The sequence below is a fragment of the Sphaerodactylus townsendi genome, linkage group LG17 (assembly GCF_021028975.2).
Source record: "Sphaerodactylus townsendi isolate TG3544 linkage group LG17, MPM_Stown_v2.3, whole genome shotgun sequence".
Classification (NCBI taxonomy): domain Eukaryota; kingdom Metazoa; phylum Chordata; class Lepidosauria; order Squamata; family Sphaerodactylidae; genus Sphaerodactylus; species Sphaerodactylus townsendi.
In genome coordinates, this window is record NC_059441.1 from 5,680,091 (window position 1) to 5,698,270 (window position 18,180).

An 18,180-nucleotide genomic window follows, 5' to 3' on the forward strand; every position below is an offset into this window, starting at 1 on the left:
CTCTCTTGCAGAGAGCAAGCTCCGGGAGCCAATCAATCAATGGCAGGTCGGAAGTGGAGCCATAATTGGCAGCTGTTGCTGCCTCTCATTGGGTATTTCAGTCCATTAGGCACCGGCTTCTGGAGGCTGAAATTGCAGGCATGAGGCAATGCTTCTATGAATACAGCAAACCCTACATAACAGACTTGCAAAACACACCGCTGGATTACGGATTCAGGCAGAGCACAGAGAGGAGTCCGAAGCAGGGGGCAACCAGTGCTACTTTGGACATGTGGCAAGGGCTTGTCCTGCCTGCACCCAGCAGGTACCTCCGCCACCGTGGCTCCACGGCCAAGGGGTATGACGCACCGCAGAAGAGCCTCCTACTGAAGATGGGGGCGGCGGCAGAGGTGACTCAAACGGAACACAAGCACCGCTCAGGCTCACCGCACAATAAAACTGGAGCCCGGTGGCCCCTTAAAGTTTCCTTCAGCAGAGGTTTCTGTGAGTCGGGGCTCACACAGAATTCACTGCACTAATCCTGACATTCAGGGATCTGACCGTTATAGAGCTACAGTTAGAACAGGGGTCTGCAACCTGCGGCTCTCCCGATGTTCATGGACTACAATTCCCATCAGTCCCTGCCAGAATGGCCAATTGGATACAGATCCCTGACTTAGAACGTATGCACCTGAAAGGCTGCAAGCAGTAATCAACAGAAACAGTCAAATAGCCAACATTAGTCAATTCACGAAAAACTGGAGATGAATGGCCCACATCAATTTATTGCACTCTCCCCTCCAGATCCTTATATAGAGGTTGTACAATCTGAACGGCCTCCCTCTTCGTCTGCCCTCTGTCGTTGATATTGGCAGGGTTATTTGAATACAAACTGAATTTATTCACCCTCTGCATTTTAATTATTGTTTTTTAATGGTTTTATGTTGATTGCATTTTAAATGCTGGAAGCCGCCCTAAGCCCACAAGAGGGCGGGCATATAAACGCAAATAAATAAATAGTGCAAATTTAAATAAATTTAGTCTGACAACGATCAGTCAGATAAAAAGACTAATTGGTGGTTAGTATGGTTTTACAGCAGAGAAAATGTGATGAAACCACACTGTCCACAACGACGGTTTTACAGCAGTCATCCTCTCCCACAGTGACTCTGACCAGAAGTTCCCCTGATGATTTTAAGATGCCGCACCAACAAGTTACATTATCTGACATTACTGGATAAAATCTGCAAGGCTCCGGTTGGAATTCTGGAATGAACCAGATCTCCTGGAGACAATAAACCAGTGGTGGCGAACCTTTGGCACTCCAGATGTTATGGACTACAATATTGGCAGGGGCTGATGGGAACTGTAGTCCATAACATCTGGAGTGCCAAAGGTTCGCCACCACGGCAATAAACCAACTCCCTGAATTGATCATTCTTTGCACTGTACACGCAGAAGCTTATGTTTGGAACTCACGTTACAAAACTAGTTTGATAGAGACAGACTGCTAAAGCTCCCGTAAAGATTTTTCATGGGAAGTCTTGACCTCAAATAATATCCTTATTGGTATTTTTAAAATGCTTACTTGAGGCACTTTATTACTTTTAAATAAATGAAGTGCTTGGGAAATAATGAGAAGTACTAGGAAACATTTCAGTGGATTCTTCCTTCGTTGTTCCTGCGTGCATTTGCATGAACTGATTTTTACAGTACTTGATCAACGTGTGTGCGCGCGCATGTTCTTTGCCTACTATTAACACTTAGTCACTGACAATTATGTGACTGGCATTCTGCAAACACCCAGAAGTGAAACTCCTGAGGCATTTCAAAAGTAGTCGCCGAAGCCAAGACAAACGCCGCTGGTTTTCAAGGCTGTATAAATTATTTTATGATAGGCTGCGTGGTTCCACATTAGAGCACCTCTCCAGAGGATTTGATTTGCTGATCTACAACCAACGTACCCCTTTGAATCAGATACACTGCCAGCAAAGAAATTATTGGCATGAAACACCTTTGGAAGAGGAACAAGTCTGGAAGGACAGGGAGACAGACCGAGGGCTTCACTGCTCAACACAATACAGCCTCTATTCCACGGGTTTTCTGCACATATTTCCTGATTTCTCTATTGTAACAACACAGATGCCAAATTCTAGCAACAGCCTGTCAGCTCCCTGCCCCTTCTGAAGCAGCCAGGGCCTGACTCTGCGCGGCAGCAAGACACGGAGGTTTTTCTGTTCCTACACAAATGTGCCACAAGCCGGTCACTCGTGCAGTTTTCTACAGGACTCCAGGATGGCCCCGTGACCATGCTCATCTTTTAAAGGACACCTGCCCTATGCCCAGAGAACAGCGGGCTTTTGCTCATCCCGGGCAGAAGAGGAAAAACGATTAAGGAAAAAAATAAAGGAAGCAGCAGCAAAGCATTTCTACCATTTAGGAGAAACATCAACAAGCGGTGGGGTGGAATTTTTAAACCACACAGCCAAAGGGCCATGACATTCATCCACAGGTGTCAAACTCGCGGCCCTCAGATGTTATGGACTACAGTTCCCATTATCCCCTGCCAGCATCATGCTGGCAGGGGATGATGGGAACTGTAGTCCATAACAACTGGAGGGCCGTGAGTTTGACACCTATTGTAGTCTATGATATCTTAATTTGAAATTTAAATGTACATAACAATTAAGTCAGTTGTCATGTATCACAATAAGTCCAATAAGCTGTGGCCATTCAGGGAGAAAGGGTGAGTGAAATCTTAGACCAAGTAATTGTCTACACCAGTAGTTTTCAACCAGCGGTATGCACAGAATTAATCCAGGGCTTTCATAACTGTTATTAAGAATTTGCTTTTGTTCAACCCCAATAAATACTACTACAATTTTTTTTAATCTGTGTGTTTTACAGTTACCACAGAAGTAACATTTGCACTCAACAGTATTATTACAATTTTTAGGCACTAATAAAATTATTATTTTTGTTTGTGTTTTAAAGCCATAGTAACTAAATTTACTCCCAACAATACTACTTGAAATGTTCATGTCCTTAAAATTTACCATCAATGACAAAAATCTAATAACAGCACGCCTGTAAATGTACCAGAGTCCTCAATGGAAAAAAAGAGGGATTCTCGCTTCTACCGTGGTGAGGCCAAGGTCCTTTGACAAAGTGACTGGTGGGACATTACACATGAAAGACTGAGAACCGCGCTACAATACGAATCCTGCCCCACATGGGAATCAACTCTTGCACAACAACCAGAGTTCATGCCAACCATTTTCACGGAGAATTAAAAAAATAGACGACATATAAGAAGTTCACCGCAAGGGACAAAAACATACCAAAAGATCGACAACATCTGTGCCAATAAAGCACATAATGTCAGGAAACTGAACAGATCGTCAGGCCTAAGCCAAGGAGAGCTGGGTTACAAGACATCTCAGTCATGAACTTCCTAGACAGCCCAGGTGTCAAACTCGCAGCCGTCCAGATGTTATGGACTACAGTTCCCATCATCCCCTGCCAGCAACATGCTGACAGGGGATTGTGGGAACTGTAGTCCATAACATCTGGACAGCTGCAAGTTTGACACCAATGGCCCAGGGATTCCTCTCCCTGCCTCATTTCCCCCATATTAAAATGAGGATATTTTAACTGCCTCATGTGGTTCAAGGAAACAACTGGGGCACCACTTGTCCAGAGTGCTACAGAAATGACCCTCTATTTTAAAGAATGTAAATTAGTGAAGATACCTACAGATTTCACAGTAGCTCTGGGGCTCCCATGAAATGCAACAGTTCCCAAAGTGGATCCCTCCTTGTTATGGCAAAAAAAAAATATACACAAGAAAGAGAACACAAAACCGAGGGATGAAGAAGTCACTCAAAAGTTGTTGGGAGAAACAGTCTTCATTATCTTCTAGCAAACAATCTTTCCCCCTATATAACACCCCCAAATTACACTCCTCAAGGTTAATATCATGGTAAACCCCACCTGCCACACTTGGTTTTGTATGGCTTGATTCATTCAGCAGAGACAGATGAAAATACTGATTTTTGCAACATGTCAACACTACATTTAAGTATACTGTATAGTAACTACCAACAACAGCAGCGTAATAGATTAATAAACCTCAGGTCCAAACGAAAGAAGCCACTTCTCCTGAGTCTTACAAGATGAAAACAGTGTCGAATGACCATTCTTAGTGTGTGCATCTGAATGTTGCTCCTGAAATGTAAACATGTACGAAAACAGAAATGATGAGGGGGATTCCCTCTCCTATAAGGGGAAAAACCCCAACCCTAATGGGTGGAAGAGTTCTCCCAGCAGAAGAGTTCTGCCAATTTTTTCAAATACCCCGTATATACTTGTGTATAAGTCGACCCGCATATAAGTCGAGGCACCTAATTTTACCACAAAAAATTGGGAAAACTTATTGACTCATGTATAAGTCTAGAGTGGGAAATGCAGCAGCTACTGGTAAATTTCAAAAATAAAAATAGATACCAATAAAAATATTCATTTATTTCAAAGACAAACAGTAGGGTATCAACAATAACTTTAAACGTTCTGAAGTGGAATATATAACTCACAGACAGGATCTCTTCAGAGTTTCATAGGGAAGATGCTCAACAAGATCCCCCTTTTAAAAAGTCCCTACAGGTTCTCCTTCAACACGGATAGCTTATCATTACACAGTGAAGATGCCTGCGTGGTGATGGCAGCCACTGCCCCAAAGCAAGTCTTTTTTGCAGGTCTGCAGAAGTCCCACCTGCTTTCCAAAAACACTGGGTGGGGGCCGAGAAAGGTGCTGGCAGTAGCTGCACCCCAGGGCACCCTGTGTGTGTGTGTTGGGGGGGGGGGGGATTCCTGCCACCATGGGCTCCAATGGTGCGGATTTCCCAATGAGTATGGCTCCCTAGCATTCATGGAGCTTCCTGGCCTGAACAAAAATTCTGTAACATATAAATTTAATATTTAATATTCACACCTATTCACTATTCGCTGTGAATGAAGCTCCTGGCCACCTGTAGTGCAGCGAAGCAACAGCCCAAGGCTTACCTGGGAGCTGCCTTTGTGTCCACATAGCAGGGAGCAGGTGCAGAAAAACACCCTCAGCTCCCAGCCTTTTTTTCGGGCTACACCCTGCTCTCCACCCAATCTAACTGTTACCTTGGCTCACCTCACAGCGTATAAGTCGAGGGGGGCTTTTTTCAGCACAAAAAATGTGCTGAAAAAGCAGACTTATACACGAGTATATATGGTAAGTCTCTTTCAGACTGCAACATGAGGGAGAAGTGTGGGAAGACACATACCGGTCGCACTGTAAAAGTGGTGCCCAAACCCAAGGCACTGGCTATATGAAATGTCACTGTCCACAGAGGGGGTCCCCATTTCAAGCTAATACAGCCCCCAGACTGTCCATCTGGCAACTGCCTAACCAGGGGAGACATGCTGAGCAAAAGCATCCCAGGGTCCCTGCTGGCCACTCACTGTTCATGTTAAGCAGAGATCTGCAGGTTTTGGGAAGAAGCAGCACTGTCTCCTGACCCACACAGAGCTCTTTTGGTGGGGCCCTCAACAGAGGCCCGGGCAACCTTCTCTGAAGACGAGAGGCCACCTGCTCCCGGCCAGCGTTTCTTGCGCAGCTCCGTTTTTGCTTCCTTTTGCCTGCCCTGGCTTGCCTGCCGAAATAAGCAGTTCTTAGGAGGACTTGCCTGCCGAAATAAGCAGTTCTTGGCACCAGGCCGACATAGCCCCCGGGGAAGTGCTGAATTATCCTTGAGCCTTGATTTATTCGTTGCCTATTCCTACAATAGGCAAGAAATAGATGCTTTCTATGGATCAAGATTCCCAACAGGATCCCCCTGGATCATAGGTGCCAAACTCGCGGCCCTCCAGATGTCATGGACTACAGTTCCCATCATCCCATGCCAGCATGCTGGCAGGGAGTGATGGGAACTGTAGTCCATAACATCTGGAGGGCCACGAGTTTGACACCTATGCCCTAGATGTTTCAAAAGAGAAGTATAAGCTGCGTAGAGGCCTGATTTGGAAGAAGGCCACAGAAACACTGTTATTTCTCCAATCAAAAGCAACACCTCATCATGCTGCTATTAGCTTGCAAAAAAAAACCCCAAAAACCACAGGCGGGCTTTTTTCTCCCTTTGAAAGGTAAGAACAGCTCAGGGAAGGTTGGCTTCAAAACAATAAATAGGACTGGACAGGAGAAACCACCTCTTTAACCCCCCCCCACCCCCCCCATGTTGATTTATTAGTATTTTAGAACTGTAGGAACAGGAACATCCCAAACTAAAGTAACAAGAAGGAAATTGCCTCTTTTCTGCACGAGGCTTTTTTCTTTCAGTTTTCCAATGGAAAAACTGGAAATTTGGGGGAATGCTGAAGAGAAACCTCCTCCGAAAAAAATTCTCTTTTAGAATGAAATACTTGATACTAGGTTTTATTCACTGGAAATACAAAGTACAAAGATTTTTATGTAAGATAATCTGCAACAATAGCAAACGATAATCCCTGTTTATACTGTAGAGAGGTCACATACCATATTTGCAAGGATTGTTCGTTTAAATGTAACTAATTCTGTCCACAATCAATATGCTGTAATTTTCAAATGATACTCTTCCAAAATCAGTGGATAAATAGCTCAGTCTTAACAACATTTCCTGATGCAAAAATAATTTTTAAGCCAAAAACACACCTGGACACAGATTTATCAAACACGATTAAAGGTGGGGAAAGATATATACAAATGAAAATAAAATAAACACTCATTTACTATTTCATGTTGGCCAGCAACTCAAGAGAGCACCTACTTGGCTATGGCACCAAAACTTTGGAATTCTCTCCCTTGGGAGATCAATTTATTTCCCACCAATGGGTGATGACTTTTCTGTTTCATTCAGCATGCTTCAAGCAAAATTTTATTGGCCCTCCTCCCTGGTTGTGTTTGTAAGTCTATATATTTTCACTGCATTGTTAAATATTTTACATATACACTTACATTGATGTTCACAATCTTGGATATGAAATTTTTAAATAAATAAATAGTACTAGGTTTCCTGCAAACTATGGGACTGGATGGCCTTGTGGTCTCTTCCAACTCTAGGATCTAAGCACTACACCAACAGAAGTAAGTACTGAAAATGTGATCATTGTAATATAGTTATTTTGAAAATGCTGACAGTTTGTGCTAACTGGTTCTGGTGGGTTTTCCAGGCTGTGTGGCCGTGGTCTGGTGGATCTTGTTCCTAACGTTTCGCCTGCATCAGTGGCTGGCATCTTCAGAGGTGTATCACAGAGAGAAGTGTGCGTAGCTTCTCTCTCTGAGATACACCTCTGAAGATGCCAGCCACTGATGCAGGTGAAACATTAGGAACAAGATCCACCAGACCACGGCCACACAGCCCAGAAAGCTCACAACCACCAGTTGAGTCCGGCCATGAAAGCCTTCGACAATAGTTTGTACTAAAGCAAAGCAGCTTGATTTAATACTGATGATCTGAATATGTATTTTTTTTTATTTACTGTTTTTGTTTTGTTTTCGTGAGCTGCCTGAAGGTGTCTGCAGAGGCAGCATATAAGTTTTTCAAATAAACAATGAATGCCAAAAATCTGAGCTCTACTCTTGTTTTGGTCCTTAAAACTTATTTATACATATATTTTAAAAGAGCAGTTTGAGACAAACAACAAATCCATATATTTTCTGTGATTGTGGCTGCCAGAACAGTGAATGCCAGATAGCGGAAAAGCTATCAAATTTATGAGTGACTGCAAATTAAATTATGTCCGTGAGTAACATCATTTCTGATATTGGAGTTAAAGAAGGGCAACAAAAGGTTCAGCTGCAAAGACTGCTGTAGTTCATAAGATACTGGAATGCCCAACGTATTAAGCTAAATGCCAAGCTCATCCTGAGAAGAAGCCTGTCTCTTAGTTCTGTGGTTTTAATATGAACTTTTGCTTTTGATTCATCTTTCTAATCCAGTGGTTCTCAACCTGTGGGTCGCGACCCCTTTGGGGGTCGAACAACCCTTTCACAGGGGTCGGCTGAAACTATTGGAAAATTACAGTTATGAAGTAGCAACGAAAACTGGGGGTCACCACAACATGAGACTGTATTAAAGGGTTGCGGCATCAGGAAGGTTGAGAACCACTGTTCTAATCTGTGTATTTGTGTAAACAAACAAAAAAGAAAGGGACATTCACAGTCAAAAGCAATGATGGGGGGGCGGCATAAATAAGAGAGAACAACTCCGAGAGAGCACAGGAGTAATGTGAAATGCACCTCTATACTTGGGGAGCTTCTATCCATCTTCCAGCGACAAGAGGCCAGATCACTTTACAGCACAGGTGTCAAACTGGAGGCCCTCCAGATGTTATGGACGACAGTCCCCATAGCATTATGCTGGCAGGGGATGATGGGAACTGTCGTCCATAACATCTGGAGGGCTGTGAGTTTGACACCTTTGCAGTTTACGGAGTTGAACCGCCCACAATGTTTTACTACCAGGGCTGCCCCTGAGAAAGGTAGGAAAGGGACCTGCCTGCCAGAGGTCTTCTTTGGCGATGGGGCCTTGACCCTCCTTCCCTCTCTGAGCCAGCCACGCAGCCCCACCTGGAGCTCCGAAGCGCCTTCCCTCCTCTCGGGACTCTTTCCTCGCCCGGCTCAGCCGCCTGGACTGGAGGGACCGAGAGGGCCAAGTGATGGGAACCGGCCCAGGGGAGGCTGGACGGGCCCGGGGAGGCGGACATCCCGCGGCTGGCGGACCTGAGTTACCTGACCCTCGATACAGCGCCTTCCTGCCTGGCTACCTGCGTGGGCCAGGTGCGCCCACACATCTGCACGCTGGCTGCTGCACAGCTGGACCTCTCGCCTGCGGGACTGGATGACAGGAAAGGACCCCCCCCCCGACTGGGCAAAGCGACCCCCCCCCCGGGCAGTGGAGCATCCTCCCCCTCTCCCCTCCTCCTACCGGATGCAGAATCTGCCGCCGCCGCCGCCGCCGGCACGGGAAAGCCCGTTGGGAAGGCGCGCCGGCACGGACCGACTCCCCCCGGACCCCGCGCGCCCGCCCAACAGCCCTGCGAGGGAGGCTCGTCCGAGAGCGGCGGGGGGAGGCGGCGCAGCCCGGAGGGGGGGAGAGGAGAGGGGGGGAGAGGGGGGCGCGTCGCTGCCCCCTCCCTCCCTCCCTGCGGGGTAGGCAGGCCCGGGGGCGCGCAGGCGTGGGGGCTCCGGCCGCGGCGCATCACAAAGGGCGCAGCGCCATCCTGACGAGGAGCGCCTGTTGCGCGCCCCCCTCCCGCCCCCCGCGCGCGGCCCTGTCGTCGTCGCCCGCCCGTCTTACCTGTGAGGAGGCGGCGGCGGCGGCGGCGGCGGCAGGGGCGGGAGGGGCGCGGGGCGGGGGGCGGAGGCGCCGCCCGGGAGCCGCCTCTCCTCCTCCTCCTCCTCCTCCGCGCCCGCCCGTCGGCCGCTCCGCCAGCGAGGCCGCGTCTGCCGGGGGTCCCTCCGTGAGCGGCGTTGTTGGCGGGGGGGGCGGCGGCGCAGGGCAGGGCGGTCCGGGCCCCGCAGGGCGCCGCGCTCGCTCCCTCGCTCGGTCGCGCGCCCAGCAGCAGCAGCGCCGCCGCCGCCGCCGCCGCCGGGGGCCCCGTCGCCGCTCAGCAGCCCCGGCAGCGGCCAGCCGCCATTTCCCGCCTACCGACCTGCTGCACCGCACCGAGGACCCGGATGACGACGGCGGCGGCGGGAGGGGCCTGCCCGCCGCACTGCGCACGCGCCGCCTCGGCCCCGCCAGCCAGCCAGCCAGGCAGGAGAGCTGAGCGAGCCAGAGAGCGGGCGGGCAGCGCGCGCGCCCGGGAAGGGGGGGGGGGGGCAGGAGCCGGAGCTCGGCCGCCGGCCCCGCGAGGTAGGCCGCGCCGCCAGACGGACCCCAGAAGCCCCCCCGAGGCTGCGCCGGCCTCCCGGCCCTCCAGAACTCCTCGCCGGACAACCCTAAGAGCGCAGGTCCACCTCTGCGCCCCTCGGCCCGGCCCGCCCTGGCTGCCATCCCTCGCTCATTCCTGTGCCTGGGGCGCTTGGCTGCGCTTGGGGCCGTCCAGCTGCAAAGAAAGAAGAGCGGGAGGCTCGCGGGGGTCTCCCAACTATGGCCCTCCAGGTGTTCATGGACTACAATTCCCATCAGCCCCTGCCAGCGTGGCCAAGTGGGTTGGAGTCTGTGGCTCATGGGAATTGTAGTCTATGAACACCATAGTTTGAAGACCCCTGGCTCAGAGGGTGGCGGGGGGGCCACCCCTTTACACACACACACACCCCCACTTCGGTCGCCGCCCCCCCAAAACATCCTGCGGCTTCAGGTTAAGCCGCCCCTCCCCCAGGAGTGAACTCGGGTCGCGAACGGAGCCGCTTTGACGGCGGCACCCCGGTTTGGTAACGTCATTAGATTTAAGTATTAATAGGGGTGGCCAACCTACGGCACTCCAGGTGCGGAAGGCTCGCAGGGGTCTCCCAACTATGGCCCTCCAGGTGTTCATGGACTACAATTCCCATCAGCCCCTGCCAGCGTGGCCAATTGGACATGCTGGCAGGGGCTGATGGGAATTGTAGTCCATGAACATCTGGAGGGCCATAGGCTGGCCATCCCGAGAAAGTTAAGATAGAATATAGATTGCCAGGTTTTTTTTAAAAAAAAATTATGGTTAACCATCTCTATTTTATGTTGAACCTCCCTTCTCAATGAACCACGGGGCCGACCCCGCAGCTGACCTTTCTCATAGAACAACATAGCAAGAGCCCCGCTGGATAAGACCACCCTTCTCCACCTAGTTCAGCAGCCTGTTTCCCGCAACAGCTGTCCAGTTGTCCCAAAGGACCAGCACAGGAGGCACCTTCCGCCCCCAAAACACCTAGCCCTGGGACTCTGAACACGGAGAGTCCATTTCTCACGGTGGCTAGTAGCCACAGGTGGATCTCTCTTGCATGAGTCTGTCTGACCCTCTTTTAAAGCTCTCTATGCTTGTGCCGTGGGGTCCAACCAGGACCTGCGTCCCAGTTCCCCTCTCTGCCACAGAAACTTGCTGGGTGGCCTTGAGCTCAACCCCAACCCCAGCAAGCACTGGGATGAGAGACCGCCCAGGAATACCAGGGGCGTGAGGCAGGCCGTGGCCTGGGCCACCAGAAGCGAGCTGTGGTTTGATGGCAAAAACTAATAAAACGCTCCTGGCCACAACATCAGTACAGACCCTGTCCTAGCCATATTTACCAAGTACTACTATAGGAGAGGAAGAAAAGTTCAACTTTCTCCACCTCATGCTAAATTTTATAAAATCTCTATTTCCAACCCCCCACCCTATAGCCGACTTTCTACACTGAGAAGTCTGATACTCTTTGAGTATCGTCAAAGGCTTTCACGGCCAAAATCACTGGGGTTTCCAAGCTGTATGGCCGTGTTCCAGTAGCATTGTCTCCTGACGTTTCGCCTGCATCTGTGGCTGACATCTTCAGAGGAAAACTGGGGAAAACTGGTGAAGCCTCCCTGCCAGATGCAGATCAGGAGAAAATACTACTGGAACATGGCCATATACCCCAGACACCCCACAACACCATTGGGAACAGTGTTTCATCTTGGTTGCCCTCTTCCGTACTTTCCCCTGCTCTGTAGCGGGGGTACGTCTATGCAAGGGCATTACAATATAAGCTGCTCTGATTTCAGAACCTTCCCTAATAAATCATCTTTTGAATGACTCAGAACTTTTAAGATCCCCGCTCAACTGCAGAGCCCGTCCACTGGGCCAGTGCGCATCCAAATAAATACACAGGTTACAATCTACGCAGGTTTACTTGAACATGGCTTATTAGACTCTCTTCTGAATGTATTTGTTCACTATCTTGAGCATCGTTTTTTATTGGAAAGCAACAACTGCTTCTTCGCTTGGTTGCCATCTAGTGGGATAGAGAGCATTTTGTAATGAGCGTTAAGTGCCATAAAATCACTTCCGACTCGTGACAGCTCTGTCAAGCAATGTCCTACAAAACATCCTATCGTCAAAAGCCTAGCTCAAGTCTTGCCCACGGAGCGCTGCGGGTTGCTTTATTCAGTCAGTCAATCTTATGCTGGGTCTTCTTTTCCTGCTGCCTTCAAACTTTCCACAGTATTATCATCGTAACTTCTAGGGACAGTTCAGGATTGACTTGATGTAGAACCCACTTTGTTTTTCTTCGGGGGGAGGGGCATGGTATCCATAACTCTCTCCTCCAACACTATATTTTAAACGAATCTACTTTTTTTTGTCAACTTTCTCCACAGTTCAGCTTTCACACTCACACATACTAATAGGGAATATTGTGAGATGAAATAATTTGATCGTGGTTGCAAGTAACATACTTATACTTAACAGTCTTTTCTAGCTCCTTCATGGCTGCATCTCCCGATTTCTTGGTAGCAGTTTCCATTTGGTAGTTAATCGAGCCAAGGAAAAGGAAGCCTTGAAGCAATTTCAATTTCTACATTGTCTACCTCCCTAAAGCTGAGTAATTCTCCAGCGGTCATTACTTTTGTCTTCTTGATGTTCAGCTGCAGTCCTGATTTCGCACTTTCTCCTTTAACTTTCAGCAGAAGTCATTTCAAGTCTTTGTTCTTTTCTGCCAGTCGTGTTGTTATCAAACCACCCTGGCATAGCGGGGCGGGGGGGGGGGGGAGGAGTGCTTATTCACAGGTATCCCTGTGGAGCAGCAGTGGCGTAGGAGGTTAAGAGCTCATGTATCTAATCTAGAGGAACCGGGTTTGATTCCCAGCTCTGCCACCTGAGCTGTGGAGGCTTATCTGGGGAATTCAGATTAGCCTGTACACTCCTACACACGCCAGCTGGGTGACCTTGGGCTAGTCACAGCTTCTCGGAGCTCTCTCAACCCCACCTACCTCACAGGGTGTTTGTTGTGAGGGGGGAAGGGCAAGGAGATTGTCAGCCCCTTTGAGTCTCCTGCAGGAGAGAAAGGGGGGATATAAACCCAAACTCCTCTTCTTCTTCTTCCCTGCCCACGTGCCAGCCTAAAAGGTGATGCTGGTATTGCAGAGATGGCATTGCCCATTCTCTGGCATTAGCCAGGTCTACCTACAAGAAGCTTTCATAATTTTTCTGTTCTCACACTCTCAGCTTGCTTGCCATATCAGCACATTTTCAGCTCCACAGCCATCGAAGAACGTGTCCTCAACACAATACAGTAGCCCTGATGCATGGAAATACTCATTTCCAGCCACAAGAACCCCTGATTATCTTAACCTAGATACTCCTATAGCTAACTTCTTCTGACCACCTTACACTGCACTCTATTGTTTCTCAAACAAGCCATCCGGACACCTCCCAGAGGTTACCCTGATATCCCCTGAAGGTCGTCCATCACCCTATAAATATCCTACTCCCCAAAGGACCAATTGCTCAGTGCCACTGACACATTTCCATCTTTGTTGCTGCGTCCAATGTGTTGCCCAAATGCTGGCTGTTTGTCTCTGAACCCTGAATCTTCTTCACGTCACGATCAGGTCGTCTTACCCCTTTCTATTCCAAATCCATTTTCCAACCTATCTATATCTTAGGAACTCTGTGTGTGCGCGCGTTTGCTGCATTGAACCAAGTGATTGTAAACCTCTTATCCCTACAATAAAAATGATCAACTTTGGACTATATTCCTCTCTGTGGGTTTTCTTCCGAGAGCTGATCTTCATATACGCTGGAACGAAAGATTCCTTACCCAGCCTCTTGCAAGGTTCATAAGCAGTCTGCTCTAAGCTAATATCCCCCACTATATTGACAGACCGTCTCTCCACCTTGGGTAACAATGTCAAATCATCAGCATATCTCAGAATGTTCCATGTTCCTCCCCCCAAATTTTCACTCCACCGTCATCTAAATCTAAATTTCTTGACTGAAGAGAGAGGGAGATAACATACACCTGGCCTAACTGGAAACCATTGTTTCTCTATCTTCTGTCCTGACAGTAGCCTCTTATCCAGAATAAAGGTTGCACATCAAACCGGTCATAGCTTATCCTGGTCCACACAGTCAAAAGCTTTGCTGACAACTATGAAAGACAAAATGATTTTCTTCTGAAATTCTGTCATATGCTTCAGTAAACATCATACATTTGCAGAATGGTCTCTCGTACTTCTTGAATGTCAGGTATTTCTCATTCCATATCTGGCACCAGTCTTTGTGGTAAGATTTTGAGAATCATTTTACTCGCATGGGAAATTAATGTGGTTCAATAGTTGCTGCAATCTTTGATGGCTCCTTTTTTTGGGAGAACTGGAATGTAAATGGAGTATTTCCAGTCTGTGGGCCATTGTTTTGTTTTCCATATTTGCTGGCATATTCTTGTGAAGAATTTGATGGACTTGGCTTGGAATAGCTTTATTGAGATTCCATCTGCTCCTGGTGATTTGTTTCTCCCAACTGCTGTCAGTGCAACTTCCACTTCAATGTTTAAAACTGTAGGTTCTTCTTCAAAACATTCTTCTTGGAAGGAATCAGTCATTATTTCACCTTTCCTGTATGGTTCTTCTGCATACTGTTCCCACTTTTTTGTTTGGTGGTTTTTTCCTGTTCAGTTAATGCTATTTCCATGTTGATCTTTCAGTATGCTTTAAATTTCTCTTTGATTTCTTGGATCTTGTGGAACAATCTCTTGTTCTTCCTTTTTGTTGTTTTCTATTTTATTACACTGGTTATTATAATTCTCTTTCTCTATATATACAATTCATTGGAACGCTGCATTTACACTCTTAATCCTGTTTCTGTTACATTTAGTTTTGCTTCTCATCTATCTTAGCAATTTTAAGAGTTTCCTCAGTCATCCATCAAGACTTTTCATTTCTTTTGGCTACAAGAACAGTCTTTGCACATTCTTTGCACATTGATAATACCTCTAGTCCCTATGATGATACAATCCAAAATGATTTTGTAATAATCCTAAATGACACCACACTGGACTTCCCATAAGCTTGATCGGGTCTTGGCAGAGAAAAGTACATTCCTGGAAAATAAAGCCTTTATGCTCTTTATCATTTAGAAAGTCAAGCAGTTAATTGATGGCATCATTTTAATCGGAGGCATACTGCATGGTTCCTTTTAATCCAATTGCATCATTTTGTTCCCTATAATCTGCCTTGAGTCTCAGTCAGAAAGTGAAGGCTTCCAATTCTGCTTATATGATCAGGAGTCCTTTCAGATAAGTAGTAGCCTGGAGTCCAGAAAAACATTGCTGTGCAAATCTTCAAGGACTTATTTCAAGATTTGGACTGTAATTTCTCCCCATTTACATACAGTGCAAATTGCTCAGGCGGCAGCCTGTAGCTAACAGACATCCATCCAGCAAAAAGATGTGGTTATCAGGGGTCTGCAACCTGCGGCTCTCCAGATGTTCATGGACTACAATTCCCATCAGACCCTGCCAGCATGGCCCGATGAACATCTGGAGATGAGCATCTGGAGAGCCACAGGTTGCAGACCTCTGGGTTACATCCTTTAAAAATGAGTACAGTCAAGTATGGAACTCTGGGGCAGCCCCAAGCCCTCGATTAAGGTTCAAGGCAGTTCACCTGGTGCCATCCCAACTGCAGGGCCTGGCCCTGATTCCTTTGCCCTGCCACTTGCCAGAGGGCAACTGATAGCGACACCTTTAAGGATGAAAGAGACATCAAACCGAGCTGGGAGGCACTCAGTTGAGCAGGTCCCTCAAGGAAAGGCAGGGTGGAGCCAGCCTCTTGCTGTGGCTGGAGGCTACTCTGCTCTGCCTCTCTCCGTTTGCATTCTGATTGTTCCGATAAGCGCTGCCCTGCTGGTGGAAGAAAACTGGTTATGCTAACAAAGGAAGAGGACAGAAAGTCGTCTGTTTGCATTCGCCTGAGATCCAAGGAAGCCATTCAAGACGCTGAACTGCTGTCCTAACATAGTGTACCTTGCTCTAACGATAAAACCAAGGAATCTAGCTGTTCTACTGCAGGCCAAGTGGCTACCCTCTGAAGTTATCTAGATTGACCAAGATACTGTCTTGTAACATTTTCTGTGTGCATGCATTTAAACAATTTTTTTCCTAGGGCCCCTGAGCTGTAGCAGTTGCTCTGCGAGATTACTCCGTTGAACCCACGTCACCAGAGCATTGTTGCAGCTATTTATAAAACAGATCCTCGCTGGCTAATGCACATTTCCACACTATTCCTCGGCAGCTTGAGACCCCTGCAGAAAAGGAAATTCTTCCAGTTTTGTTTTTTTAAAAAGCAACATTGCTCTGAAGGCAAGCTGCTGAATTTAATGTGTCTGCAATGTGCCACCATTGTTCATGGTGAGCAGGTACCTGTTTCCATGGCGATGGCATCATACAAAATGCAAACCACCCCATTGGAAAACACAGCCCCAAGCTAAACCTTACTTTACTCATTCTCAGTGTTTGAAGCTGCCATAGAAACAAATGCAGGGAGACAAAAAACCCTCCCCAAAACAAGCAAGGCCTTTGAAACGTATTTTAACACACTACTCTCTCTTTAGTCTCCTATGTTTCGAACTCTATGCAGAGTGCAAGAGTATACCTGTGTGAACATTCTAGTCACTCGCTATAGATCAGGCAGGTGTGGTTGCAAGGATGCAGTCAAATACAGGATCACGACCTCCCTTGGTTCATTGAATCACAAACACTGTCTGGTCCAGCTCACATCAACTTGATTGGCAGGAGGTTTACCCAGGAGATGCTCACTGTGGATTGAAGGCCAAGATGCTTCCTTCCTGTAAACCTTTGGCCTTACAACTTCAGGTACATGCCCCAACAAGTGATCTATTTATTCCAGTACTGCAGGGTGCAGCATTTTGGACAGATTCCTACCTTTGGCTGAAGAAAATTTAGTCCCGTTGCCTGGATTATAGAGTTTCTCTATTTCTATACCAGTAGGCTAGTTTTTACAGGGAAAATGCCACTTCCATAGAGATAACCTATGTAAACTTTTATCTAACATACATGTATGTTTGAATGGCTGACGTCTTTTAAGGGTGGGGGGGGGACATTTGGAGTTTGCTGTTTTTAATTCTAATTGAAAATGCTTATGTATTATTGGAAGCTGCCTGGAACCACAAGGAAATATGGGATATAAATGTTTTAATAAAGATACTTTTTACCCCATACATTTAGCAAGAACCCTGAATGGGGAATGTGAGATGTGAGTTAAAAGTCTGCCACCAGCTGGGGGGCAGGAATCCCATTGTGTGCAAAGGGTGAAAAACATAGATAGGGCTGGATCTAAAGCTGATTTTCTACCAGGGGAAGGGCTCTTCCACTACTTGGGGGGGGGCATTTTCTCCAAGACCCCATCTACTGCAGACCCCACGTTATTCCCAGTGCAGTGTATGGAATCTCCTCACCTCTTGGGCAACATTTTGAAAGGGATGCAGTGGACAAGGGTTTGAAGGGAAAGTTCCACCTTTACTCAGAGAAACAGACTGGCACCATCCTGTCACTTTTAGTCATAGTCTTCTCTGCAGGCCAGCTGTGACGTACATGGCCAAGAGCTTTCCAGGATGCAAGGCATGCTCTCCCTCCTGAGGTTTGCTTAACCACCCAATCTGTCACACATGAGCAGGGGCAGAAGGGCACCTTTCCTCAGCTCTTCTTGCTGTTGTCAAATCCCCTAGCAAAGCCAAGACAACCCAGAAAACCGACAGTAGGGACGGAGGGAGGAAATGCGTACCTGCCCAGATTACAAAAAGAACAGCAGCCACACAGGTAAACACAGCCCAACTTCATCTCAGTAGCTTCTGGGCAGGCCCAGGAAGGTAGAACGGCAAGCCGACTTACCGTGGAGGTGGGTGGGAGAACAAACCCTGAAGGATCACCTTCTCCACAGCCAGGTCTCTTCTGGAACTGTCATCCGCCAAACAGAACTTGATGAAAGTTGAACAGGAGCACCAAGTGGCTGGCAGACTTCATATGCTGACGGTACGTCCTGTAGAAAAACTGCTGAGGATGCCAGGGCCTGCCTGGGTGGACCGTAACCTGAAAAGGGCATGGGAGACTCACCGAGTTGTAACAAAGCACGGTTGCCTGGACTGTCCAGAGAAGTGTGCCCCTTCCAAAGGCCAGCCAAAAAAAATCTACAGAAAACATGTAACCTATTTAAATAAAAAATAACGCTCCTTAGACCTTCT

General features: G+C 47.6%; 1 protein-coding gene across 1 annotated transcript in view; it reads right to left on the minus strand.

The window, feature by feature from the left end:
• CTDSPL2 (CTD small phosphatase like 2) overlaps nucleotides 1–9,710 on the minus strand; it is a 49,812-nt gene extending 40,102 nt beyond the window's left edge. Inside the window, exon 1 of the mRNA XM_048482124.1 lies at nucleotides 9,345–9,710. The gene's annotated coding sequence lies outside the window, so the exon portion shown is untranslated. The remainder of the gene's footprint in view (nucleotides 1–9,344) is intronic.
• Between the last annotated feature and the right edge of the window lie 8,470 nt (nucleotides 9,711–18,180).